Genomic DNA, 27,201 nt, shown 5'->3' on the forward strand with positions numbered 1-27,201 from the left:
ATTTGTTACCAAACTGTGTTTCTGGACTTCTCCAAGAGGAATGTCACCCTGGCTCAGGAATTACAAAAATTCTTGGACTGCTAGCGTCTGTGATACCACTGGCTCATCTTCACAAGTGAAATGTGATAGTATTTAAAAAGTTGTTGGACTCAGCACCTTCATTCCCTGGAAACCAAGTTGCCATTGCTTCCCTTCATTAGTTGAGAGAGTGGTGGAGAGAACATTTGAGTGCCAATGTAGGACTTTTTTTTATCTCCTCAGATTCCACTGCAGCCTGTTCATACAGATTCATCCGACTTCTCATGGGGAACTGTGTCAATGAAGAACCAAGTGCAAGTCACTTGGAGTCTCAAGAAGGCATGGAAGGACATCATTATCAAAGATATGTTGGCAGTGATTCACACCTTGAACGTTTTTCATCAGCTGTGGACTTCAGGCCCCCTCGAGGTGGTTACAGACAACACCACAGTTGTATAGTATCTCAACAATCAGTTAAGTATGAGATCTTACCCTCTGCTGATTGACAGTGATTGCCTTTGATCTGACTTCTCTGTATTCTCTGACTGTTCAGACTTCTTGCATTCCGTCAGAGCAAAATGTTGTGGCAGACAGACTAAACGGATCCTGGGCAGACTTGCACAAGTGGAAGCTGAAGGTAGTGGTGTTCCTGGATCTAGTCCAGATGATGGGAATGCCTCAAGTAGATCTGCTCACTTCTTTCAAAACAGATAACTAAAGGGATTCTCTTAAGACTTTCCCTTCCAGTCATGCTCTGAGGACAAACTCGTATCCATTCACTTGGATGGGAATGTTCCTTATGCATTTCTACTCTTCTGATTCAGAAGGTAATTCTCAAAGTTCAAAGAGAAATGCCAAAGATCATTATGGGTGAATCCTGTTGGCCCAGGCGTTTACCAAAAACTTTCTTACACTGTGGACTTGCTCGCTCAGTCTAAGGGTAACTGGTTCACCCCAGTTTAGAGAAAATTAACAGCTTGGCTGATTCAGTTTTGACTCCCTTTAGGCACTTCTTTTATCAGGATGTTCAGCAGGTGTTAAAGGAGGCTAGAAAACATGCTACTAGAAAATCTTATGTTTATAAATGGATGATATTTTCTAAGTTTTGCTGAGATGGGAATAATGGGTCCACTGAGGTTACTATTCCCCTTGTCTTAAAATATTTGTGTGAGCTGCTTCAGGTTGGCTTTTCACACGTATCTGTTAAGGTGTATTTAGTGACACTCGTGCTCTTCTGTCAGTGAATCCATCTCTTCTCTTGTGGTAAAACAGGTTATGAAAGGAGTGTTGCATACGAGTCCATCTTGCTAGCAAATCCCTCTTTTGTGGGATCTCGGTTCTGTTCTAGAAAAATTAACTTTACCACCTTTTGAACCAGCAGCTCTTGCTGGCCTTAAATTCTTAACACGGAAAACTGTTTTGCTTATTGCTGTGACATATGCAAGGAGAGCTTCTGAGCTGCAGGCTCTCATGGTGGGGACACTTTTATCTCGTCTTCTACAAGGTTAGAGTTGTGTTGCACACCAATCCTTTCATACCAAAAGTGGTTTCAGCATTTACTTTTAATCACACCGTCAGTCTCCCCAGAGCACAAGAATTGGGGAGAGAGGATTCTTACTTTGGATGTATGTTGACCGTCCAGGTACTACCTTGTTAGAACAAAGCCCTTTACGGAGACCAAAAGGCTTTTTATTTTTTTTCTGTGGAGCAAGGAAGGGTCAACCTGTCTGTAAGCAAACCATTGCACATTGATTGTTTCTGGTATTGTTTTTTTGTCGGGCACAAAGGCAAGGTGAATCCAGACAAAGGCCCATTCCACTAGGGCCTTTTCCTCTTCTCTGGCATTTTGGAAAGGAGTGGACTGTTAAAAGATTCTAGAGACATTAACTTGGTCCTCTGTCCATACATGTATGAAGCTCTACAAACTGGATGCTTCAGGCTTCACTAGGACCATTCTCCAGGGCTCCTGGGACCCTTATCCTTCCTCTTCCCAGGTTAGGTAAGATGACCCAAGGTGGCATTTATACTACAAGGAGATATTTGGCCAGGGCATTTGGGGAACTTACTCTTTTTGATAAGTGCCGTGGGATCTTTTACATCCACCTGAGCTACCACCAGCTCGTGCAGATGCGGCCTCAGTTTAACATCTCATCCAAAGGACGGTAAAGTGCTTTATTGGTGGCTGCTGCTGTTTTGTTTAGCAACTTTTGTTGTGTGGCTGTGTTGTTCTTGGTTTGGATTACTAGGTGTTGGCAAAGTTTGCATTTTCTATCTTCTGTTTCTTTAGGGCCCTGAAAAAAAATGAAGGGCTGTTGTCTGTGGTTGTGAAGGACTGGTCCTGCTCTTGCAGCTCCAGAAGGGGGGGGGGGTGGTAGGGCACAACAACCCAAATGTCAGTAATGAAGTGTATTCTACGAACATGTGCTGTTACCGGTAAGTGAAACATATGCAACTGCTGTGTACTTGTGGGTTGTGAAGGACTGTCCTGCTGTTGCAGCTCCAGAAGGGGGGGGTGGTAGGGCACAACAACCCAAATGTCAGTAATGAAGTGTATTCTACGAACATGTGCTGTCACCGGTAAATGAAACATATGCAACTGCTGTGTACTTGGCCAGGGTGGTAATGTGTCGCTGTCAGCGCATTTACTCCACTTACAATTTTCCTATCTACTTCATATTTTATATACATTGGGAAGCCAATCTGATGTCTTTAAAGGTGTAAAGAATGTGGTCTCCAGTGGAGTACTCTTCACTTAAACCTGAGGAATTAGAACAGTGGTTTTGCTCCTAAAATCTGTGCATCATAACTTCCATCAAGGAACTGTGCAGGCAAATGGATAATGCAGCAGTGTTATGGTATGTTACTAGACAGAGGAAGTCATGCTTACCTACAGGTCAGGAATCCATGTGCACAGCATTAGGCTCTGAGTCATGGATTAATGAGGAAGAGCACCTTCTAAGCAGAGAGTTTTGTTTTGCAGACTTGTTTGACACTGCCCTGGTTATCATGTGGCAGTTGGGTATTACATTTTTTTCTTAAGTGTAACATCCTTGCTATGAGATCCTCATAGAATCATAGGATCATACGAGATTACTATGCTAATGGCCCTGGGGTCCTTAAAAGTCTAGCCAAGAGTTTATCCCCAAAAAGAAACCTCAATCCGCACCTGTCACCCCTGTCAGTGAGGGACACGGGTGGAATCCCTGGGACAGATTTGTGGTTGCCCATCCACTCAAGATTGCACTTGAAGAGAGTCAGTGACATACTTTGTTTGGCGTGTATGGGGAGTCCATTCCAGAGATGGTGCAGCCTCTGGGAGACTAACCTCTCTCTCCAGCTGGTTTTGTTAATGTCACATATTAGATTTAAGCCTTTCAATCGGGTAATGCATGAGGAGTTAGACTTACAGATATGGAACATCTCTAGTAGAGCAGGGTCTGAGATTGCCTTGTTCATAGGTGGGTACTAGGCTATCTGCCCGAGGGCATTTATAAGCCTAGCCAGAGTGTCGGCTTTCGTCACCCCATTGATTAACTGATCCTCTGTCCAGCAGAGCCAGTGAAGTGATCCCAGGGGTGTATTTTCTGTTACCCATCCACTCATCAAGGTTTCTCTTGACGAGTGTTAGTGAGGGACTCGGCCTAATGTAGTTTGGAATTTTGTTCCAAAGCATGGGGGGAGGTCTCTGTGACAGGAATCTATCCCTCCAGCATGTTCTGTTTATTGTTGTGGTGAGGTTTAGCTCACTAGAGCGCGTGGCTTGCAGTGACTTGGATTTCTTTAGGTGGAACATGTCCATCAATTCTGAGTTGGACATGGCTTTATAAGTCAGGCAGAGATCACCTCTGAGTAAGCGATATGCCACTGAGTACAGCCGGAGTTTTTTCAGTCGGGCTGCATAGGACATATGTTTGAGGCCAGTAATCCTCTTGGCGAGGTACTTTTGTGGTCTTTCCAGCTGTTGGAAGTGTCTTGTAAGGTACATCCCAAATGGGGCATTGTACTGTGTGATGGGTCTGATGACTGACGAGTAGAGGGGAACTGTAACCTCTTTATTTCTAGATGCGAATCCTTTAGTAATTAGATGGGCCACACAGGAGGATTTCCTAACTACTTCGGTAATATGGTTGTCAAAGGACAGATTACGATCTACCTGGGTCCCCAAATTTCTTATTACCCTTTCTGTATTAAGGGGGCTGTCACCTATGTGGTAATTCATGGGTGTTTTGTTTTTCCCCAAACGGGATGACTATGCATTTTTTGGCATTTAGTTTGAGGCCATGACTTTGACACCAGGTGTCCGTCTCAGTAAGGCCCTTTTGGAGGATGTCCGTGTCAACCAGAGAGTCAGTTATGGCTCCCAGTTTGCAGTCATCGGTGAACTTGGTTAGCCATAGTCCTCCTGTGTTTCCCTGTACTTCTGTGAAGTATATGCCGAACAGTAGGGGTCCCAGGACCGAGCTTTGCGGGACACCAGTTGTGACTGCTTTAGAGTCGGACCTGGAGCCCGCTATTCTTACCGTGTGAGTTCTGTATGTAAGCCAATTGGCAAACCATCTCGTGATGTAGGGGTTTATGTTCAGGCTGGTGAGTTTTCTGTAATACCCGAGTGGGGAATGGTGTCAAAAGCCTTGGCAAGGTCAAGGTAGGCTGTGTGAACCACCTTTCCCTCGTCTGTGGCCTTGGTGACTTGTTGCGAAGAAGTCAACCAGGTTTAGTAGGTATGATCTGCCCTTAACAAAGCCAAACTGGGTTGGGTCAAGTGTTTGGAGGTCCCCAATGTCTTTAATGAGTTCCATGATGATGCGCTCCATACCCTTGCAGACCAGGCTAGTCAGGCTTATGGGGTGATAGTTACCAGGGTCAGTTGTGGCCCCTCCTTTGTGGAGTTGAATAACCATTGCTGTGAGCCAGTCTATGGGCACATAGCCTGTGGAGAGGCAGAGGTTGAACAGCATGTTTAGGTTGGGGGTTAGTTGGTTCTGTAGTTTGTGCAAGACGCAGCCTGGGACACCATCTGGCCCCATTGACGCTGTGTTTTTGGCTTTTGAAAGGGCTGTTTCCACCTGTGCGTCTGTGATTTCCAGGACACTACACTTTTCCGGTATTGTTGTGGGCCCTTTTGGGGGTGAGAGGGGGGGTGAAGTTTGCACTGAATCTGCTAGGATGTTGGCAATATCAGTAGGTTCAGTGTATTTTGTGCTATTTTGCACTAGTTCACTGCATAGCTGCGAGTTGCCACTTATATTTTTAACATAGCTAAAGAAGCCTGTTGTATAGCCTGTTTATGGCCAGGGTCCACCAGACTGGTTTCCTTCTCTTAGAGGAGTGAGTCTTGGTTTTGCTAGTGATGGCACGATCCATGCATCCTTGTAGTTCAGAGTGTGCATTTGTAAAGGTTTCTGCATCTTGGGCAGCATTATCTTTAGCGTGGGGGCTGTGAAAACTTACCGCCTCTGTCTTAAGTGAGGTGAAGTTTGCTTTAGAAAAGATTTTTACTGTGGTTTCCTTAGTTGGGGTGGTGGTGGGGTGTGGACATCCAGAGTGATTAGTTTATGGTCTCTTCTAACCAGTAACTGACTGACCTCCGGTGTGGAACACCTGTCGCCCATGTTGGTGATGACCAGGTCCATTATGTTTTCACCTCTGGTAGGAGAGTTTACCAGCTGATCCAGGGCATTTGAGTTGATGAATTCCAGGAAGCGCTGGGCCTGGGAGTTTGTACTAGAGTAGTTTTCCCAGTTAATGGTAGGGTAATTGAAATAGCCCAATATCAGGGTGTTCGGTAGGACCTTCATGTTTTCCAGTGTCTCCAGAAAGGTGGAGTGGTGTTCCTGGGTCATGGGGGGTGATCTGTAGCAGGCCACAATTTGCATTGCAGATTTGCCCGATGTTGCACATGGATGATCTCAGAGGTATCATGCTGTGCCACTAACCTGGAGGTGTAAGTATCCTTGATGAGTATGGATAGCACCCCCCCCTTTTGTGTTTCGGTCCGTGTTCTGTGGCCGAAACGTGTGGTACGAGTTGTAGTGCTGGGGTGCTCTCTGGAGCCTTGAACCAGGTTTCAGTTACTGCACAGATGTCTACGTTCTCCATACTGAGGAGTGCTTCAAGCGCGTGCATTTTGAGATTTAAACTCCTGGCATTGAGTAGCATAACCCTCAGTTTTTTGTTAATTGTACTGTTTACGGGGGTGGGTTTGACTTATGAGCCTTGCCTAAAAAAGGCACTATGGGGGCAGCAAGAGCCTTGGCCAGTATTCGAAAGCCTAGAGGTGACAGGTGCAAGCCGTCTCTTGCGAAGCAACGCAGCTTGTTGAGCATGTCGTCCCAGGCTGACACACTGGATCCCCTTTGAATGACACCAGAAGCTTAGCCAGTTGTTGAAATTGATAGTTTTTTCTTTATACTGAGATATCATTCTTGGTGAGGGCAGGATGCTACACAGGGTCATACCAGCCTGGGCTACATGATCAGAGAGCTCTTCAATGTCTCTCTTCTTGTAGTCCAAGGAGGTACGTCTCGGGTCATTCATACCAACATGAACAATGACAGAGTCATATTTGTACTTGTTCTGGAGTGACCTGAGTGCTTGTTGTTATGTGGTGGATTCTGGCTCCCGACAGGCAGCTAACAGTAACCTTCTGCTTGTCCAGCCTAGTGAGTGGGACATCAGTGTGCCTGACTATAGAGTCACCTATTACTAGTGTGTTAGGTATGTTATTTCACCTTAAGGGCTGTGATTGTGTAGCACACTGTGTTTTATGTGTTGTCTGATTTGTGATGGGAGGTGCAGGTTGTTTGGGTGTCTGCTTTGGAGGTCTCTGATGCTTTTGCACATTTTTATTTAGAGCCTCCAGGTATGATTTTTGTGTATTTGTGTTTTTTTTGACCGTGCTGGTTTAGTAGTAGGTCTATGTGTGGCTGGAGATGTGGTGCAAGTGTTAACATTCTCCTCTTGACTGACTGTTCCAGTCTTGGGTGGAGACAGCTTAGCCTCCAGTTTGGCTGTATAATTGCATCTCTCGCATATGTTAGTGTTTTGTGGTAGGAGGAGAGGGTTGTCTGTGTACATGAGGCAGTTGTAACATTGCCTCAGGATACCCAGATTCACCAGCTGAACTGGAGAGTACACCTGAAATTGCCCTTTGGTCATGCCTGAATAGTAGGGTGAGTTGCTTAGTCGCTTTTTTGGTGAGGGGTGATTAAAGAGCCTTGCCCTGCTAGGCAATCAAGTGTCAGGGTATATTAGTGCTTGCTATTAGGTCTGAGCAAGTGCTGGACTGTAGGATGCTTTTTGAGTGCTTAGGTTGAGAGTTCGATTAGTTTCAAGGGAAAAACAGAAGAGGAGACTTAGTGGAGCCGGGAATAATTTAACTGTAGCTAACCGGTGCTGCCCAGTGCGCAAAACCGAGGTGAGAGACAGATCACCTCTGGGCAATCTGTACGATACCGAGAAGAGTGATAGTGATTTGAGCCTGTCCACATAAGACAGGTGGTGGAGGCCACGGATTTTCTTTGTGAGAGATTTCTGTGGCCTTTCCATTTGGTGTAGGTGTTTGAAGAGGTACACACCAAACGGGGCATTGTACTCAATTATTGGCCTAATGAGGGAGGAGTACAGAGAAGGTGGTAACATCCTTTTTTCTGGATGCAATCCCTTTACCTATGAGATGAACCAAGTAAAAGGCTTTTCTGACCACTGCTGCTACATGATGACCAAATGTGATATTGTTGTCAACCTGTGTACCCATGTCTTTCACCACAGGTTGTGTGCTTAGGGGGTTGCTGTTGATGTGGTAATCAGTAAGAACCGTGTTTTTGCTAAATGGTATGATGATACTTTTTTTTGCGTTTAACTTGGTTGTCATAGTACAACCTCACCCCTTCTCTCCTTCTCCCATACAATAAATCAAAACCGTAATGACAACAAGCTCTCAGCCCTCTTACTTGACCTATCCAAGGCATTTGATATGGTAAGTCACCAGCTACTCTTAAACACATTAAAATCAGTCTCCATAGATAACCTAGCAATTACCTGGTTTCATTCTTACCTAAGTGACATACAACAAGCTGTACTATGGAAGAATAAGTCCCACAGGGATCTATATTCGGTCCTCTCCTATTCTCCATATTCATTAATGACCTGTACAAAGTCATCCCTGAGCAACTTGTGTTCAGTATGCAGATGACTCAACCCAAATCTGCTCTGCCACCTCCCCCACAGATTTACAATCCTTGTCCCAAATCACTTTCAACAAAGTCGAGAACTGGCTTCACTGGTCATCAGCTACTAAATAAAACCAAACTATCACTCTTCTCCCCCACCTGCAAGGTCTCCTCACCACCTCTCACCATAATATCAAACATCGGTACCATAATTTTCCCAGAACCTAGTACTAAACTACTGGGAGTGATAATCGACAACAACCTCAAGGTTGATGCTCACATAGACAAAACTATCAAAACAGTTAATAAAACATTAGGCTCTTTATACAGGATTAAACCATTCCTAACCCCATCTGCTAGAACTGTTATTGCCCGTACACATCTGCTATCGACCCTTCTTTTATGCCTCACCCATCTTCGTAAACCTACGCAAATCGAACCTCAATAAACTAACTAGGTGCTACAATAACATTGCCATATTTGCCACAGAATCAGCTTATAGAACCCATCACTGCGTTAACCTTCAATCATTAGACTGGCTTGAACTACCCTATCAACTGCAATATAACCAACTAATAGTTGTTCACAAAATCCTCTACCAACCAGACAGTACACCCATACTGAAAAATATTATTACCCCCTACAGTCACCTAAAATCCCTTCGCGCTTCCAAAAATTGCTAGTGCATGCTGTTAAAACCAACAATTCAGCTGGTGAATCACTATTCTCCAACTCTGCTGGTAAAAACTGGAACCTACTTCCTGCTGAACTCACCACTGACCCCTCCTTATCCCAATTCAAAAAATCCCTTGGGAAATGCATAAAAATGCAGTGGCTTTGTCCCTGTACAAACCCTGACTAACCCCCACTCAAACATAATTCACAAATGAGAACCTCATTACAGGAATAAAACTCTGACTCTCAAACTGTTTAAAATTCTGTGCATCACCCACCTACTGGAAAGATTTAAAGTTAACACTACATGTATGATAACCACCTTTAATATATGTGTTTTCCTTTATCAGATGAAATCTTTAACTATTTCTTTCTCAGCTACTTGCTTCCAACCTTTGCTGTGTGTAATAATTTCACTGTGTTTACACTTGTTTTTATACATTTGGAGCTTTTCTCCCCGGGCCTCCGCTGAAAATGGACCTGTATCCAGTTGGACTTTCCCAGTTAACAAATGTAAAATAAACTAAACTTAAGGCCATGCCTTTGACACCAGTCATTTGTTGCTGTGAGACCCTCTTGAAGTATGTTAACATCATTTGGGGAGTCAAGGACAGCACCCAACTTACAGTTGTCCGCAAACTTGGTCAGCCACAGGCCTTCTGTCTTTGCCTGGACCTCTGAGAAGTTGATGTCAAACAATAGGAGCCCCAGGACAGATCCTTGGACACCACTAGTGACAGGTCTGCTGTTGGAGGGGGTGGCACCTGTTTTGGGTCCTGTCAGTGAGCCAGTTGACAACCCACCTGATGAGTTAGGGATTTACACCAAGTTGTGTTAGCTATTCAATGATGCCGTGTTGGGGATTGTGCCAGAGGTTTTGGCCATGTCAAGGTAAGCTGTATGTACTGACTTTCTCTCATCCAGGGCCTTGGTGACGGTCTCAAAATAGTCAGCCAAGTTCAACAGGCAAGATCTGCCCTTGACTAATCTGAACTGGATGGGGTCAAGTGCTTGGAGATTGCCTATGTCCATGTTTATGAGGTCCATAATACGCTCCATGGCTTTACAGATCAGATTTGTCAAGCTAATAGGGCAGTAGTTTCCAGTGTCAGTAGTGGCACCACCTTTGTGCAAAGGGATGACCATGGCAGTTCTTCACTCTGTTGGAATGAAGCCTGTACTTAAGCTGTGGTTGAATAGGGCGCTCAATGGCGAGGCTAGTTCTTGCTGGAAATGTTGCAGAATGTAGCCTGGGGTACTATCAGGTCCCATGGAAGCTGTATTATTTGCCTTGGATAGGGCCTTTAACACTTTGATCTACGAAGATGTAAGGTGTGGGGCAAATATCAGGGATGTCGAATGGGCCTTTGGAGGGGGACAGGGAGGTGAAGTTTGCGCTGAACCTATCTACTAGCAGGTTGGCTAAGTCAGAAGGAATCATTAAGTGGTACCATTAAGAACTAATTCAGAACAAACCTGGGCTTTGCCATGGAGGTTCCTGATGCAACTGAAAAAGGCTTTGTGGTTAGCATTTGTTTGAGGCTAGTTTCGATTCATAATTGTCTTTGGAGGTTTTCACTAGTGATCTAATTTGCTTGTTGAGGCTAGAGGGAGCTTTCCAATTGGAAATGTGTGCCTTTTTACCCTTGGACAATAGTTTCTTCCTTTTGTTGTAAAGCCTGTTGATAGAGTATGTCCACAAGATAGGTTTGTGTTTCCTTGAGGAGCAGGGTTTAGTTCTGTTGACAGAGGTGTTTTGCAGTAAGGAGAAAATGCATAGGCTTATGCTTTCTTTCATCTTGGCAACAGAATCTTTATCATTTCTTTTCACTCTGAGCCTTATATAATATATATATATATATATATATATATATATATATATATATATACACATACGTACATACACATACACATACATATACATATATATATATATATATATATATTTATATATATAATTATCTTTATTTTCTTACAATCAGAAGTAGCAATTCAAAACAAGAGAAGCGGAACACATTTAATTCTTGCTTTACTCAGCTGTTTGAGGTAGCAGTGATTCACCTTACTTCTGCAGTTAACATGCTGTTCACCTTATTTCATTCCCTTTTATATAACATTGCTATCTCCCTTAATGGTTGTCTGCATCCAAACCTCCAGTTTTGTCTTTTGGCTCAGTCAGACTTTCCCAGTTACCAGTGGCCCATTTTCAGTGGAGGCCCAGGGAGAAAAGGCACATAACAGATGAAATATTTTACAATGAGTTGAGTAATTATATACAAGGAGAGAAAAGCCCAGCAACAGATTAAATATTTTACAAGTTTGGGAGAAATGCTCCAAAAGCAGAAGCAAAACATTTTACAGTAGCTGATGAAAAATTATATACAACAGGATAAAAGCCCCCCCAGAAGATAAAATGCTTTAAAATAGATTGGGGTATACCTTGTATACAGGAAATAAGAGCTCAGACGTTAGATTTAAATATTATTGCAGAATATTGCAAGGAGAGATTGCAGTCAATAATACAATATGTACTGCAATTAGCAAGACACTTTGAAGGAAGTAGCCTGTGTCAAGTAAACTAATACATAGATCTGATGATGTGCTTTTCATTCTTTCTCACTATTGGGTTACAGATCCGATCCTCGGATCTGACTCGGCTGCAAATATACAGACTAGGATCCAAGTCTTGAGCACCTCTCTCTACCCATAATGCTCTACCCCTTACCCAATATCCTCATATCTCGTTTGCCATCAGCAGTGACAGATGTAGTTTTCCTTGGTCTCAAGTTTGAGAGATTTTGCATGGGTGTCCCTTAAATTTCTTGTCACCTAAATCAATTTTCTTTTTATTTGTGGTAATCCTTTCTCGTTGTCATCCCCTCCATTAGTTTTTGCAGGCATTAGGGGTGAAGTTTCTGTGTTTAGTGTAGTGGAGTTCTTTTTTTCGGATTGTAGTGGTTTTCTCTGTGTGTGCGCTTTACGTTGGTGCAGGTAGTTAGCTTCTCTGCTAGCTGCTTAGTGTTTTTCCTGTGTGTATGCCTTTTTGCTGGTATGATGTCAGACGGACCTACTGGATTTAAATGCTGCTCAGAATATGGTCATAAAATCACCCATCCTGATGCACCCAATAGATATGATTGTTGTTTGGGGCCAGAACCTTTGCATTCTGCTTGTAAAATCTGTGAGGGATTTAATCCCAGGGCCGTTGCCGACCGCAATAACAAACTGATCTTCAAAGGTCTCCTTCCTGCTTCTGATTCTCCAGGGGCTCAGTCCCCCTTAGTGTGTGATTGGGTCTTCAGACACCAAGAAGCACCCACAAAAGTCTTCAAGGGTTTCTTCAGAGCCACCCTCCAAATTATGGAAACCTTCGCATCCGACTGGGTCAGACATTAGACCTACTTCTGCACTGGTGGATCCAAAGCACCCCCCTGATCTGACTGAGCATCACCACTTCAACTGGTTCTCCTGGACCTTCCACTTCGGCCTTGGATCCTAAGATTTTGGATAAGAGAGCTAAGAGTCAAACCCTGAGTTCTCAGTCAGATCTTGGACGCTGACTTTGCCTTCGAAAATTTTGCAGACCCCATTAAGGCATTGTAGACCAGCATCAGTGGCTTCCTCGAGGTCTTCTAAGGAGCCTGTCGGAAAATTGATGTGGACAGGATGATATGGAAGATCCTAAAGACTCAGAGCTAGATGGGGGTCATGCTCCCTTGGGATCTGTGAGTGTCCCTCTTCTCCAGTCTGACCAACAATGGAGGATCATAGCCACCCAGGAGAGTCAGTGTTGGACCCGAGGAGCCTTCCTTCCTCTACTCCGTCAGTTACCCAGATTGCCTCTGCTCCAATGTCATTGGATCAGAGTGGGTCTTGGATCTGAGATGTCCCTGTCAGATCTGTGGGGAGGGGTTCAGCTCCAACCCTTTCCCTCAGTGGTTCAGCGCTTGACAGTTCTGGTTCAGTTCTTCCTGGGGACCATGGATCAGGGGCTGTTATCCTCTCTTCCTCGATGGCTTTGGATCCGGGGGAGTTGGAGAGGGACTCTCCCGGTCTATCGGCCTTCCAGGTTGTTGAAAGGGTCCTCTGATCTCATGGAGATCTGACCTCTCTGAACTATAGTCCTCCCAGTCATCCCCCATTGGATCGGAGACTTGAAGCTATCATACCTGTTCAGGGTCAGCCCACTCTGAGAAGCCTCCAAACTCTCCCCTTAGAGGGAGCCCCTTCGTCTTCTGAAACTTCCCCTGAACATCCCCCAGAGGAGATTCCTCATAAAAAGATGTGCAGGAGGAGGCACTTCGACTCCCTTACCAAGGACATGGACTTCAAGGGAGAGGGATCCCCAAGATCAACACCAGAGGATGTCTCCTTTGGAGGCGACTTAGAGATCCTGATTCAGAGAAGTGGTTGGTCAGCCCAATCTCCTACTCCTGAAGAGTCTGTGGTTATTGGAGGCTTTTGGGGTGGGCACATCTATGTCCTGGGTGACCCCCCCTCCCCAAGCAGTGAACTCATGGATTTAGTATCCCGCTGTGCCTGGAAGGAGCTGGACACTATCGAACTGATTCCCAGATGACTGGATAAGTTTGTCCCCTCCCCCCCAAAGACTGACCACACTGGACTAAGGGTATACCAGTAGATGCAATGGCTGGGGCAGCAGCTACCAGAAAGGAGCTAGCTGAACCAGAGCTCCACTGTCCAACCTCCAAGCAGGGAGTCCAGAACGATGGACAGGTTTGGTAAGTGCATTTACGCCTTGGACACCTTCTCAGTGAGAGCGTTAAATAACCTGTCACATTTTATTCTGTTGCAGAGACATCTGGCCAGAGAACTTTCCAGCTGTCTAGTAGAGATCATATCAGTGGAGGACTTCAGGAGTATCTCCATGACTGGCTACTCTTTCTTCCCTGCCTAATTCCTCCATGAGGCTCATCCCCCATTCTAAGGAGGGTGCTTCAAGGGAAGATAGCTCAGGTATTGCTATTAGAAGACATGCTTTGATTAAGTTTTGTGACTTTGCAAAACCATTCAAGGTGTCCTTTAACACCCCCCTTTGATGGCTCCTCTTTGTTCGGGCCATCCATCAAAGATACCCTAACCCGTAGTGAACAGGGAGGAAGACCCCGTCTACCATTGGGGGGTCAAGTTTTCTCCCCCTCAGCTTACTTTTTTCAGAATTCAGCGAGGTGGCAAGAAAATCTGGTTCCAGAAATCCCAAGGGCCTTTCCAGGATCAATGTGGGGATTCTTCCTCCAGAAGTAGAGGGGGAAGTTTTAATGGGAGGTGCTACCCCAAGGACAGAGGTGTCCACAGAATCGGCGCTTCAGAGAGCCTTTCTGGGATAGGTCCTGTCAGTACTCCTGAAGTGCTGTCTGACTGCTCAGCACTGGAGGCAGTCAGGGGTCGTTTTTCACTGCACCCAGATGTCTGGACCACTCTTAACAAAAAAACACCTGGGTGCTAAGGATTATATCTAGAGGTTATTATATTCCCTTTTTCCTTCAACCCCCAAAAACGTACAAGAAATTCCCAGGTGTTCCACCCTGTCAGGGGGGAGTATGCAGTATCGGAGATTCAAAAATTACTGCAAAAGAGAGTCTTGCAAGAAGTCCTGACCGAACAAAAAAAGATTCAGAACTCACTCCCACTTCTTTTTAGGTCCAATGAAAACCGGAGACTTGAGACACATTTTTGATGTAAGTAACCTGAATTTGTTCGTAAAGAAAGCAAAGTTCCAGATGGTTACAGTTCAGTCCATCTTACCACTATTGTGGAAGGACTTACAGGACCTGTGCTATTAGATCAAAATACAGACTCTTCAGGAGTCATCGCGTCAGGCTGGCAGACTGTCATCAATTCAGGACTCTGTCCTTTGAACTCACCACAGCCCCCAGGCTGTTTACCATATGCATGCCAGTAGTCACAGCTTACCTGAGACTGAAAGAATTCCAGGTGTCTTCATATTTGGACAACTGGCTTCTGACTGCTCCACCCAGGCATCAACTTGTTCAAGTCAGGGATTACTTGTTACAAATATCCAATTCCTCTGGCATCACGATAAATCTGACAAAATCCAACCTGTCTCCAGTACAGAGTTTGGAATTCATTGAGGCCCTTCAGGCCACGTCAAATTAAATAGCATTGTTACCCCATCACTGCGTGCAGATGTTGAGAGACCAGGTTTGAGCTATCCTAGATCATTCATCTTTGCCGGCAATACTAGTACTTCAAGCCCTTAGGTCCGTGGTGGCTGCCGTCACTCTTGTCCCATTTGGCAAGGTTTTTTATTCAAGTGCTTCATTGGACCTTGGCTGTTCAGCTGTCTACTCTTTACCAGACTCTATTCCTATCAAGTTGACTCCATTTTGCAGAAAGCATCTCCAATGGTGGCTTCTTTCGGATGACCTGGCAATCGGCAGGCCATTCCTTCCCCCTTACCCCACAGCCCGGTGAACAGATGCTTCCCAATTGGGATGGTCCAAGGCACATGGACTCGCATAGAGACCAGATTGCATATCAGTGTTTTGGAGATGAGGGCAGTCCTTCTCATGTTGCAAGCCTTTCGGGACATTCTCCCTCTAGGAACTATTGCAGTTAACACAGGCAATATTTTAGTAGTCTGGTAACATTAACAAACAAGGTGAAACTCATTTGTATCAATTGGCAGAGAAGGCCATGAGGATCTGGGAATGGGCAAGGTCTTCAGGCCGCTTTGTACCTACAACTCTCATATCAGAGAAGTCCAACGTTCTTGCAAACTCAGCAGGTCCATTCTGACCCTTCATGAGTGGTCCCTCAGTTTATCAGTAGTGAACTTGATTTTCAGCCGTTGGGGCCAACCTTGCTGTGACCTGTTCATCTTCTCAGAAAATCAAATGCAGCAGGTATTTTGCATTGATCCCCCTCTGCTGGAGTCCCTGAGTGATGCTGTAGCTCACGATTTTCCCTTCTCTGTGCTTATCCTACTCTACTTTTGATCCCAAAGTTTCTACAGAAAGCAAAACATCTAAAGACCGTGGTAATTCTCATTGCCCCTGCTGGCATCAGATTTGGTTCCCCTTTCTTTGATGTCATCTGAACTATCCTCCATGGATACTGGAACCCAGACAGGAGCTCCTTTTTCACCCATCAGAAGGTCATCACCCAAGTCTTTACACCCTCAAACTGACAGCTTGGTTTCTCCAATTCCAGTAGTTGTACAGAGGTCCAGGCTTGCCTCCCCTTTTCAAGACATTGTGCTAGCTTCCCAAAACCTTCTACTTAAAAGGTTTATAGAAGCAAATGGAAAAGATTTGCTTTTTGGGCATCCATAGAGAACATTGATCCATTTTCAGCTCCTGTCTCAGCCATTCTTCTTTTCCTCATGTCTCTCTCTAAGGAAGAAGATATTTTTTTCTATTTTTAAACTTCAAGCGGCTGCCATATCAAACTTTCATTCCAGGAACCTTTTTCGTTCTCCCACTAAAAGATCCTTCCCCTCCGTGGGATCTCACCATCGTACTACAAGGCCCAACACAGAAGCCCTTTGAACCAGCTAGTGTTTGTGAAATGAAATTCCTTTCTTGGACAACTGTCTTTGTTGGTAGCTGTCACGTCAGCTAAAAGAATCTCTGAAGTCCAGGCTCTGTCTTCTAAACCTCCCTTATATTATTTTTCATAAAGACAGAGTAGCCCTTTGTACTAATCTCTTGTTTATGCCTAAGATAGCTGCAGAGACTAACTTGAACCAGTCCATACAATTGCCAGTTTTCTTGTCAAACTTTTCAAACAAGGGGGAACATTTGCTGCATCATCTTGATGTTCATAGCAAACTCAGTTTTTATCTGAACAGGACAAAACATTGTAGAAAAACTGATCAGCTGTTAGTGTCCTTTGCACCCAAACTGTCTAAGCCAAGCAGTCTCTAAAGTTACTCTAAATGGGTCACAGACTGCATTTCTCTCATCTGTTCCAGAAATAGGCTGCATTTGCCTTGTCCTCTTAAAGCTCATTCAACTAGGTCTATGGCCTTTTCCTCCAGTGTTGATTGACCAGGTGGCTGCAGCACAAATAGTCAAAAACTCATACCTTTGTGATGCATTACAAATTGGACATTGTCTCCAGAAGCAGAGCTTCCTTTGGTTCAGCAGTGCTCCAGCATATCCTTCCATGAGTCCACCCAAGGGTTACATAGCTGGGGACTCTAACCCAGTAGTGAGGAAGAATGAAAAGGATTGCATCAGATTTATAAGTTATGTGCTTACCATAACTTGGCATCTCTGTTGTCCATTTTCATTCTTCCTCACCTTACCTTCCAGCCGTCCCCCAACGTACAGTTCCTAGAAGATCTCTTGGGAACTTGATGTTCCTGGTTTGAGCCTCTGGTTTCCTTCTTACTGTCATTACTATACTGTCAACTTCTAGATATTTGGGCATCAAACTCAATCTGAGGAGGTTGTGTAAAGGGTAGTGCATTAAGCTCAAGACCTGGCTCCTTAATATGTATATTTGTAGCAGAGTCGGATGTGAGGATCAGATCCGTAACCCAGTAGTGAGGAAGAATGAAAATGGACATCATAGATGCCAAGTTATGGTAAGTATATAACTTAGAATTATTCAAAATATTGACTAGATTTCTAATACTATATGGAGGTGATAATAGAGTATTCTGCCAGAGCAGGCAGTAATAGGAGATGAGGCGTAATGTGCAGGAGGGGAAAATTAAATTGATTAGTATTGGAGAGAGAATGTTATGAAGGACACTAAAGAGGAAGCAAATGGTAATTGTCGGCTGAAGAAGAAAAGCATACGTTACTAGTATGCATCACTCAAGTGATAACTTTTGATGAGCATTTACTACCTGTTAAGAAATGGAAGTCATTCATAGCGAGAAAGGCAGATGTCCATGCATCCGTTTTGAGGGTTTTGGATCCAGGTATTGGATATTTTTTGATTGGTCTTAAAACTTGAAAGGTTGCTAGTATGTTTAAGGGATAAGGGGATACAGTTCCAGGAATCGACTACATAGCTGGAGTAGAGAAAGTTTCCTGATGACAGTTGTGGCTTGTAGATAGGAGAATTTTATTTTAAGATTGAAGTGGCCTAGCAAGGGTGTATTTATGCAGTAAGTCTAGTAGGGCTTTGCTTTGTTCTGGATTGTATGTTAATGTGTGGACTAGGAGCAGTTGGGTGTGAGTGAGCTGTTTGGGTAATTCAAGCCAATCAAGCTGTTTTAGGGCTTAGTAGTGATGGGTTCTCTTTGTGTTAGTGGCAATTTTTGCTATTTTAAAGTAGCACTGATTTAGTTTATTTTACCCGCGGTGGTGGTGCTGCGGTAACGTTGTCGCCTCACAGTAAGACGCTGTCCAGTTCGATTCTCCGCTAGAGCGTCTTCTGCGTGGAGACGTGTGAATGGGCGTACCTTCGTTGAAGGTTGTGCATCAGGGCTGATAACTCAGTACGTAAAAATCAACTACCAATCATTAGCGGACCGGAGTTCCGCTGTGGCGACCCCTAACCGGGAAAAGCCGAAAGACACAACAGCTGATTTAGTTTATTTTGAATGGAAGCTTGAAGGTTAACCAGTACTGGGGAAGCCATATAGTAAAACGAAGAGTAGGAATGCAGAGGCCAATGGGTTCCTGGATGAACAGGTTATTTTTTGTTCAATAGTGTGTGCCTAATTTTTGGTGGTGTTTTTGATGACTTGAAATTTGACTTACATGTGCAACAGAGTATCATCAATTGTCATGCGTAATAACTTGATGTGGGGGTGACTTCTATAAGAATGTTATCAGAAGCTGTTATTGAGAAATTTTGTTTGAGTTATGTAATGGCTTTTTGGAGGAATATTAGCTTTATTTTCTTTTGGATTGAGTAGAGGCAGGGAGTTACTGAGCCAGCTTTCAACTGATTAAAATGACTCTGCTGATGTATTGCAGAATAATTGGGTTACAGACAGTACAGATTAAAGTGGCGTTATTTGCGTATTGTGTGAGAGATATTTATCATTTTGCAGAGTGTAAGTTATTGGTAAATATATTGAAAAGCAGTGGCCCTACTAGGGAACATTGGGGAATACGAGTCTTGATGGCTAGGAAGGATGAGTAGGAATTGCTCCATTTAACAGACTAGAATCTATTGGAAAGGTAGCTGGCTACAGGGAACTGTGTTAAAGGCCTTGGACAGATCCAGAAATGTCAGAAAGCAGTTGGCTTTTATCTCTGGCTAGGTTAATAATGTTAGTGAAGTTTAGGCGGGCTGTGGTAGTGTTATGCCCTGTCTAAAACCGTATTAGGTGGGGGGTAAGGAGGTTGTAAATGAATCATTAGTTATAGATGCATTTTTTCAAAGATTTTTTGAAAGAGAGGGAGAGTGGCAATGGGTCTGAAGCTGAATATATAATTGGAAATATTTCAATCTTTTTGCATAAAGCTTTTGATTTTGGTTCTGATAATGTGCCTCCATCCATTGTACTATTCTGAAAGAAACAAAGTCCTTCACAAAAGAACCTTTGTTAAATGGGGAACAAAACTTCCTGGGTAGAAAGTCTGTTGACCCCAGAATGTGCTCAGTTCTGAAGTTATTGGACAGTTTTGCCAACTTCATAAGATAGGCTTATATTCTTTAATATTTGTTTATCTTTAGGAAATGCATGTTTTCATGTGAGGAATTTACCTGATTCTCACTAAGCTTACAGGTATTCTCCACCTGAAGTCTCTCTGTTTGGCACCTTCACTTGCTTGCTTGTTGGAATTTCATTACAGGAAAATGAACTTTATCTCCCATTGAACCAGCTGTTTCAGTGAAGATAGTTTCTTTGAACTGAAAGCCTTTAATGATCGTGAGATTCTACCCAACATTTGCAGTAATTGGTTAAGCAGTAGTCCAGCACTGGTACCAATTTTTAGTGTTTTAAGTAAAATATTTACTGTATACTACTGCTTACTTTGGTTGTCTTTAAGACATTCTAATATGTATACTTAGAGAATTTAGAATTGCTATTTTTTTTCTTCATGAAGAGAAAATAGTCTACCTGTATACCTACCTACAGTCTGCAATGACTCTTACAGTAAAAACTTTGGCGCACATTCCAGCAGTGTTGCTGCTTATGTCATTCCCTCCAGTGGAGCTCTTGGAGTTTGCACTGTAACTTCCAATGTGCGGAGCCCATGCTTTCTGATAAAATCAAATTATTTTGACATATTTCAAAAAAATGTTTATCTCTGTGGAACTATGAGGATTGCTGAAGAATTGTAAATGGTAAACTGTTAAGCACAGATTGTTTGTAGTGGTGGTATTCTTTAGGTTCTAGGTCCTGAACTGGATTTTATAAATCATTTGTAACTTAAGTTTGTAATATTTTATAAATAACACACACTGTCAGCGTTTTGTTCACCCAGCTGAGAACTTTCATATAACTCTTAGCAGTTGTCTGTACTACTTGTAGAAAAAATGAAATGTATGACAATACAAATATATGTACAGCAATTATTGCTTTACCTGTACTAGACAGAGGTCAAATATCAATACGGTTTGCCATTATGTAAGCTTTAAGATGAAATATTTTAATACTTTGTATTTAGCTTGGCTTTGGAATTTAGTAAAAATATGAATGAGCAGTATTTGATGCCTAGAAGAGTCAGTAAGTTATAACTGCAGAAACACCTGGAGTAGTCACGTCACTCAGCTGTAATGAGGAGTTAAAAATGTCATGACAAGATGGTTGCAGTTGCAACTTGGACAAATGTGATTTATAGTTATGAAACATTACTAGCTAGATACCAGTTCAAAAGTATGGCATACGTTGAGACAGCAGTGTTAGAGACAGTTATCTTAGTTATCCACTACACTGCATTGATATATTATCTACTTTGGATTATAGCTATGTATTATGAGTATGGCTGTGAGAATCTTCCTATAGGGCAATAGTACATTTTTATTATGTTAATCACTGTTACTCAGCATTATTGTGGATGTTCTTCGTGTTTCACTGTTGCAGTCATTACATTTGGGTTATCCCTGCTGGCAGGTTGCCCTCAGTCTGCCTGAATTCCAAAGTCCTGGGTCCTGCGTCAGTTGCTGTCCGCCTCTTCCCTGACGTCAGGTCGTCAGGGGTATAAAAGATGCAGCCGACGCCATTTTCTTCAGTCTTTCTTGCCGCGCAGTGCCCGAAGCAGAAGCAGTTCGCAAGTGCCGTTCGGCAGACTCCTGAGATTTTCGTGTTCGAGTTTCAGATCCGAAGTCTTCATTAAAAGCGAAGTACCCCGTTGGGGAAACTTTTTTCTTGCTCCAGACCGATGTCAGAAAAAGTTAATTGTATTGCTTGTGGGAAGCAAATACCTCATAAGGACTTTCATTCTTACTGTATTCCTTGCCTAGGCCCTGACCACGACGTTTCTAGTTGTCGGTTTTGTGCTAGATTTAACCAATGCACTATTAAGCATTGGTACGATTTTGCATTAAGCTATTTTGGGCAAAGATTTAATTATACAATGTCATCGGATAGCCATCCGACTACTGGAGTACACAAAAAACACAAAGAAAAAGAAAGACAGGCAGCCGAGGTCCAAAATCGACGAAGCTTCTACTAAACAAGTCGCCGGTTCGCTGGTTCTCAGTGAGGTGCTTTCGCAGCCCCTGACGCCCGCTACTTTAGAGTCGCAGGCCGCTACAGACTCCCACATGGAGTCGGCCATGCCGCTGGAAACTCAAGGTATTGGAGCCTTGGAGATTGTTCCCTCAGATGGGTCCAGAGCCGCTGTGCAGGCATCAGCTTCTGAGGGTGTATTCAGACCCAAGCAATTATATATTAAACCGACTTCAAAGGCAAAGACTAAAACACCTTTAAAGGCAAAGAAACAAGTTCACCAGCCACATGGACAGGCCTCCATGCCAAAAAAAAAGTGCTCAAAATGGCCGAAGACTTAATTACCTTGATCAGGGGTTCCCATCCCCCCCCCCCCCCCGATACGAGGCCTAGGCAAGAGACAGACTATGAATCTTCAGATCAGGTTTTCATTTCTTCTGATTCCTCTTCTGATCAGGAATACTCTCTTCCCCCCCCTATGAGGATTCTGATGCTGAAGAATCAATTCCTTCAGCTTCTCCTCCTGAGGGCTACTCTTTTGGGGAAACCTTGCATACCATGAGGGAGCACTTCCACTGGGAGAGCCAATATTTTTCAGAATCTAAGAGGAGGCTCAGAGACTTCCTTTTACTACCTCAACACAGGCCTCTAGCTATTCCACCTGTGTTAGACATTGTAGATGTGTTCTCAGAGTCTAGACTGACCCCTGACTCCTTACCTCCTGCTCCTGTTAAGCCTGACAGATACTACAGGGTCCCTGACTCTCATAAATTTCTTTTCAAAAACCCTATTGCAGACCCAGAAACTATTTCTCAGGATCCCAAGGGGATCAAGGCATCCACTGCAAAAAACCCTACCCCCTCTGACCGGGATTCTAGGGCACTGGATAGATGGGGAAAAAAGATTTACACATCTGCTACCTTAGCTATAAGGGCCTTAAATTGCCAGTTTCATATGCTCAAATATCAGCAATACATCATGACCCTGCTTAAACAGAAAATGATGGTAAATTCTGAATGTGCAGAAAACAAAGAAATGTAGGATTTATTTCATGCAGCTGAACAAGTTGGAAAGCATACTTTGCAGTGTAGTTTTGATTCTCTGGAGGCCTCCTGCAGGGCTGCTGTTATGGGCTCTGTCATTAGGAGGCATGCTTGGTTAAAGGAACAAAATCTGCCTGATCATTTTAAAGCAAAATTATTAGATGTTCCATTACAACATGATACCTTGTGTGGTGTTAAGGCAGAAGAGGTGTTAAAGAAAATGGAGGACAAAGCTAAATCTATGCAGATGCAAGGATTTCTTACAGGTACAACCACCTAGATTTAGCAGACACTGGCCTACAAAGAATTGGTCCTTTCCAGTCTCAGACAGACCTCATAGGGGCAGATCCAGACACCCTAGAGGCAGATCACAGCCGCAAGGTTCCTACAGGTCTAAGCAATGGGGTGCTTCTACCTCCAAAGGTGGAGAAGACAAATCGCAACCATACAGGAACCATTCCCAATGAATTCCCCCTGCCTGCACCAAGCACTTATCTTCTGGCAGCACCCTTAGGGGGAAAACTAGTACTTTTTTCACAAAATTGGCACATTATAACCCAGGACAAATGGGTTCTAGACAGTGTCACAAGGCTACAAGATTCGCTTCCATACCCTGCCAAGGCCAAACAGCTGGCCAGACCTGCCAAAAAATCAATGGGCAGAGGCTCAAAAACAAGTTGCAGCTCTCACGGACATGAGGGCTATTCAGCAAGTGCCACAGCAAGAGCAGGGACAAGGATTTTACTCTACTGTTCTTGGTACCCAGAAAGGACAAAGCATGGAGACCAATACTGGACCTATCTATTCTAAAGACTTTCCTGGTTGTACCAAAATTCAAGATGTTGACCTTGCAGCAGCTTCTGCCCATGCTGGGCAGCAAGGCTTGGCTCGTGACTTTAGACCTAAGAGGCATACCTGCATGTCCCAATCAGACAATCATGCAGAAGATGCCTCAGATTCAAGGCTGACTTAAAACATTACCAATTCTCTGCACTGCCCTTGGCTTATCTACTGCGCCCAGGGTCTTCATAAAGTGCCTGGCACCAGTAATTTTTTACTGCAGACAGAGGAATACAGATATATCCTTACCTGGACGACTGCCTCATACAAGCAGAGAAAAAGGACATTCTACTTCAGCATCTGACATTTGTGAAAAGACTTTTAACATGCCTAGGGTACACAGTCAACAAAAAGAAATCAAAACTAGTACCCTCTCAAGAGATAATATTCCTGGGTGCAAGCTTAAATACAACTGCCCAAATGGCTTATCTCACTCCAGACAAACAAAGACAACTTACCTATTTCAAGGAAATGGCAACAAAGGCCCCGTTATCTGCAAGAAAAATTCTGCAGGCTTTGGGCTTCATGGCATCCTGCATCTTACTAATTCCATATGCAAGACTGCATATGAGGAAAATTCAGTGGTACCTAAAAAGTGTCTGGACACAACACTGCCACTGCCTGGAAACAATGATTACTCTCATTCCCTGCCTGCAACATGAGTTTCGATAGTGGGCAAAGGCTTGTCACCAAAACAAGGGACAACCATTCTGTCTACCCCCAACCAGGCAGAGCTTAACAACGGATGCATCAGATTATGCCTGGAGGGTGCACATGGCAGGGAAGAGTCATTCAGGGCACCTGGTCCACAAACCAAAAGCATCTACATATCAATCAAAAGGAGATGCTAGCTGTTCAAAATGCCCTGACAGCCTTCAGGGACTTACTTCATCCAGGACAACTACTGATAGACAGACAACACCACAGTCATGTGTTACATAAACAAGCAGGGGGGCACTCATTCTTACCCCCTTTGCAAACAAGCCATGGCTTTATGGGATACAGCATTGACTTACCAAGTTCATCTACAGGCACAATTCCTGCCAGGAAAGGAAAATACTCTGTCAGACGAGCTAAGCAGAAACCTCATGGATCCCCACGAGTGGCACCTGGATCCACAAGTCTTCCGCATGATAACAAATTATTCTGATTGCCCCAGACTGGCCACTCCAGTACTGGTATCCGAGCTTAAGGAACTTGTCCCAATGCCCAGCCTGGACCTTACCTCAAATATCTCATCTACTGTCCCAGCAAAACAATCAGATTCTGAACAGCCAACTCAGGACTCTAAACCTGGCAGCATGGCGGACAGCTGTCCCAAATATTCCTCAGATTTTGCAATACTTAACTGAGATGCTGGACAAAGGCCTATCTTTTTCATCAATTAAAATCCATGCCTCTGCCATTTCGGCTCATTACAGTACACAGCCACCACTCTTTTCTCATCCTTTATTAAGGCAGTACCTCAGAGGAGCCAAAAACTTAAGGCCTCCAAGGAGAACGCCAATACCTGCATGGGACCTCAACTATGTCTTGGAAAAACTCACCTTACCTCCTTTTGAGCCAGCTGCTACTGCGGATAGAAAGTTCTTATCTTGGAAAACGGCTCTGCTCCTAGCAATAACTTCTGCAAGATGAGTTTCAGAGCTACAGGCTCTCATGGCTGTGGAACCCTTTATCATTTTTTATCCAGACAGGGTCTCTCTGAGAACAAGCCCTACATTTATGCCTAAGGTGGTATCCAGTGTAGCCCTTAACCAAACTATTCATTTGCCAACTTTTTATCCAAATCCACAGAACAAGGGGGAGAAATTTCTGCATTCTTTGGACGTACACAGACAACTTAGATTCTACTTGGACAAAACTAAAATTTTCAGAAAGACAGAACAATTACTAGTGGCATATGCCGCAGCATCACAAGGAAAGGCCATCTCCAAGCAGACTATTTCAAAGTGAATAGGTCACTGCATTCATTTCTGCTACTCACAGCATGGCAAACCAGTGCCTAAGGGCATTAGGCCACATTCAACCAGAGCTGCAGCCACTTCTGCAGCTTTTCTCAGTGGAGTACCAACCAAAGACATTTTAGAGGCTGCTACTTGGAGTTCAGTACATACCTTTACAAAACATTATAATCTGCCTCTTTACTCTAAATCCAGGGCAGGCTTTGCCACTGCAGTCCTGCAGGGCCTCATAGCCACTCCTAATGCTGTTTAGCTCCAGCCCCCCAACCATAGCTTTGGGACTCAACCCAAATGTAATGACTGCAACAGTGAAACACGAAGAACATAGTACAGATGTTCATCGTGCATACAGCTGCAGTCATAACAGATGGGTTCTCCTGCTGTCAGGTGGGTCCTCGGTCGGCCGAATTCCAAAGTCTAGGTCCGGCGTCGGTTGTCGTCGCTTTCTTTCCTGACGTCAGTGCGACAGGGGTATAGAAGACACAGCCGACGCCATTTTCTTCAGTCTTTTTTGCCGCTCTGTGCCCGAAGCAGAAGCAGTTTGCAAGTGCCGGTCGGCCAGCTCCTGAAATTACGAAAATTTGGAAACCGAAGTCTTCTTTAAAGCTAAGTACCCCGTTGGGGAAACTTTTCTTGCCTCAGACCGATGTCAGACAAAGTTAACAATTGTATTTCTTGTGGGAAGCAAATACCGCATAAGGATTTCCATTCCCTCTGTATACCTTGTTTAGGCCCAGACCACGACGTCTCGGGCTGTCGCTTTTGTGCTACTTTCAATAAACGCACTATTAAGTGTCGGGTGGAGTTCGCCCAGCACTTTTTTGGTAAAGCTTTTGATTATAAAATGTCGTCGGAGACTCCGACTACCGTTTTGTCCAAAAAACGCAAGGACAAAGACCGACACGAAGCCAAAACCAGCTACACGTGGTCCGGTTCTCAGCGAGGCGCCTACGCAGCCCCTGACTACCGACACTTCTCTGGCGGTGTCTTCTGTAACCGAGACCGCAGGTGCCTCGGCCCATACCCTGACTACAGCTACCGAAGCCACTGTGAGTGTTGAGCCTCTTAATGTGGACAGGTCCACTTCCACCCATGGTGTCTTCAGACCCTCATCTTCCTTTTCCATAAAGGCCTTTACTAAGTCCAAATCAGCCATGCATCCCAAGAGGCCTGTTGCACAAGGCCCATCTCCAGGTCCCATGCCTAAAAAGCAGATGCTCAAAATGGCTGAGGATTTAATTACTCTTATCCAGGGGTTCCCAACTCCCTCCGGACAAGAGACCCAGAGTGGAGGAAGATTCTCCCTCTTCTGACCAGGGCTCCATTATTTCAGAACATTCTGATGAAGAGGAACACTCATACTCCCCTTTTGAAGATTCTGATGCAGAGCAGTCCATTCCTTCTGTATCTCCCCCAGAGGATTTTTCTTTCGGGGAAACCTTGCATACCTTGAGGGAACACTTCCATTGGGAAGGCTAAGATTTTTCAGATTCCAAGAAAAGACTTGGGGAATTTCTTTTGCTACCTCAGCACAGACCTCTGGCGATACCTCCTGTCTTGGACATACTTGATGATGTTTATTCGGAGGCTTGCCTTAATCCGGATTCCCTGCCTCCTGCCCCAGTCAAGCCTGATAGGTACTACAGAGTTCCTAACTCACACCAATTTCTTTACAAAAGCCATAATGCTGACCCTGAAACCATTTCTCAAGGCCCCAAGGTAATGAAGGCCTCTACTGCTTAGAATCCATTACCTACCGAGAGTCTAGATCCTTAGAAAGATGGGGAAAAAAGGTATATACCTCGGCCACCCTAGCCATGAGGGCCTTAAATTGTCAGTTCCATATGCTTAAATATCAGCAGTTACTGTTATCACAATTAAGGAATAAAATGTCACAACCTGAACAACCAGATTTGAAG

General features: G+C 44.1%; 1 protein-coding gene across 2 annotated transcripts in view; it reads left to right on the top strand.

The window, feature by feature from the left end:
- Positions 1 to 27,201, top strand: part of GRB2 (growth factor receptor bound protein 2) — a 312,641-nt gene that overhangs the window by 262,400 nt on the left and 23,040 nt on the right. The window lies entirely within an intron of this gene.

Source organism: Protopterus annectens, unplaced genomic scaffold (assembly GCF_019279795.1).
Source record: "Protopterus annectens isolate FY-2018-M unplaced genomic scaffold, PAN1.0 ctg31265_obj.part0, whole genome shotgun sequence".
In the NCBI taxonomy this organism is placed as follows: Eukaryota; Metazoa; Chordata; order Ceratodontiformes; family Protopteridae; genus Protopterus; species Protopterus annectens.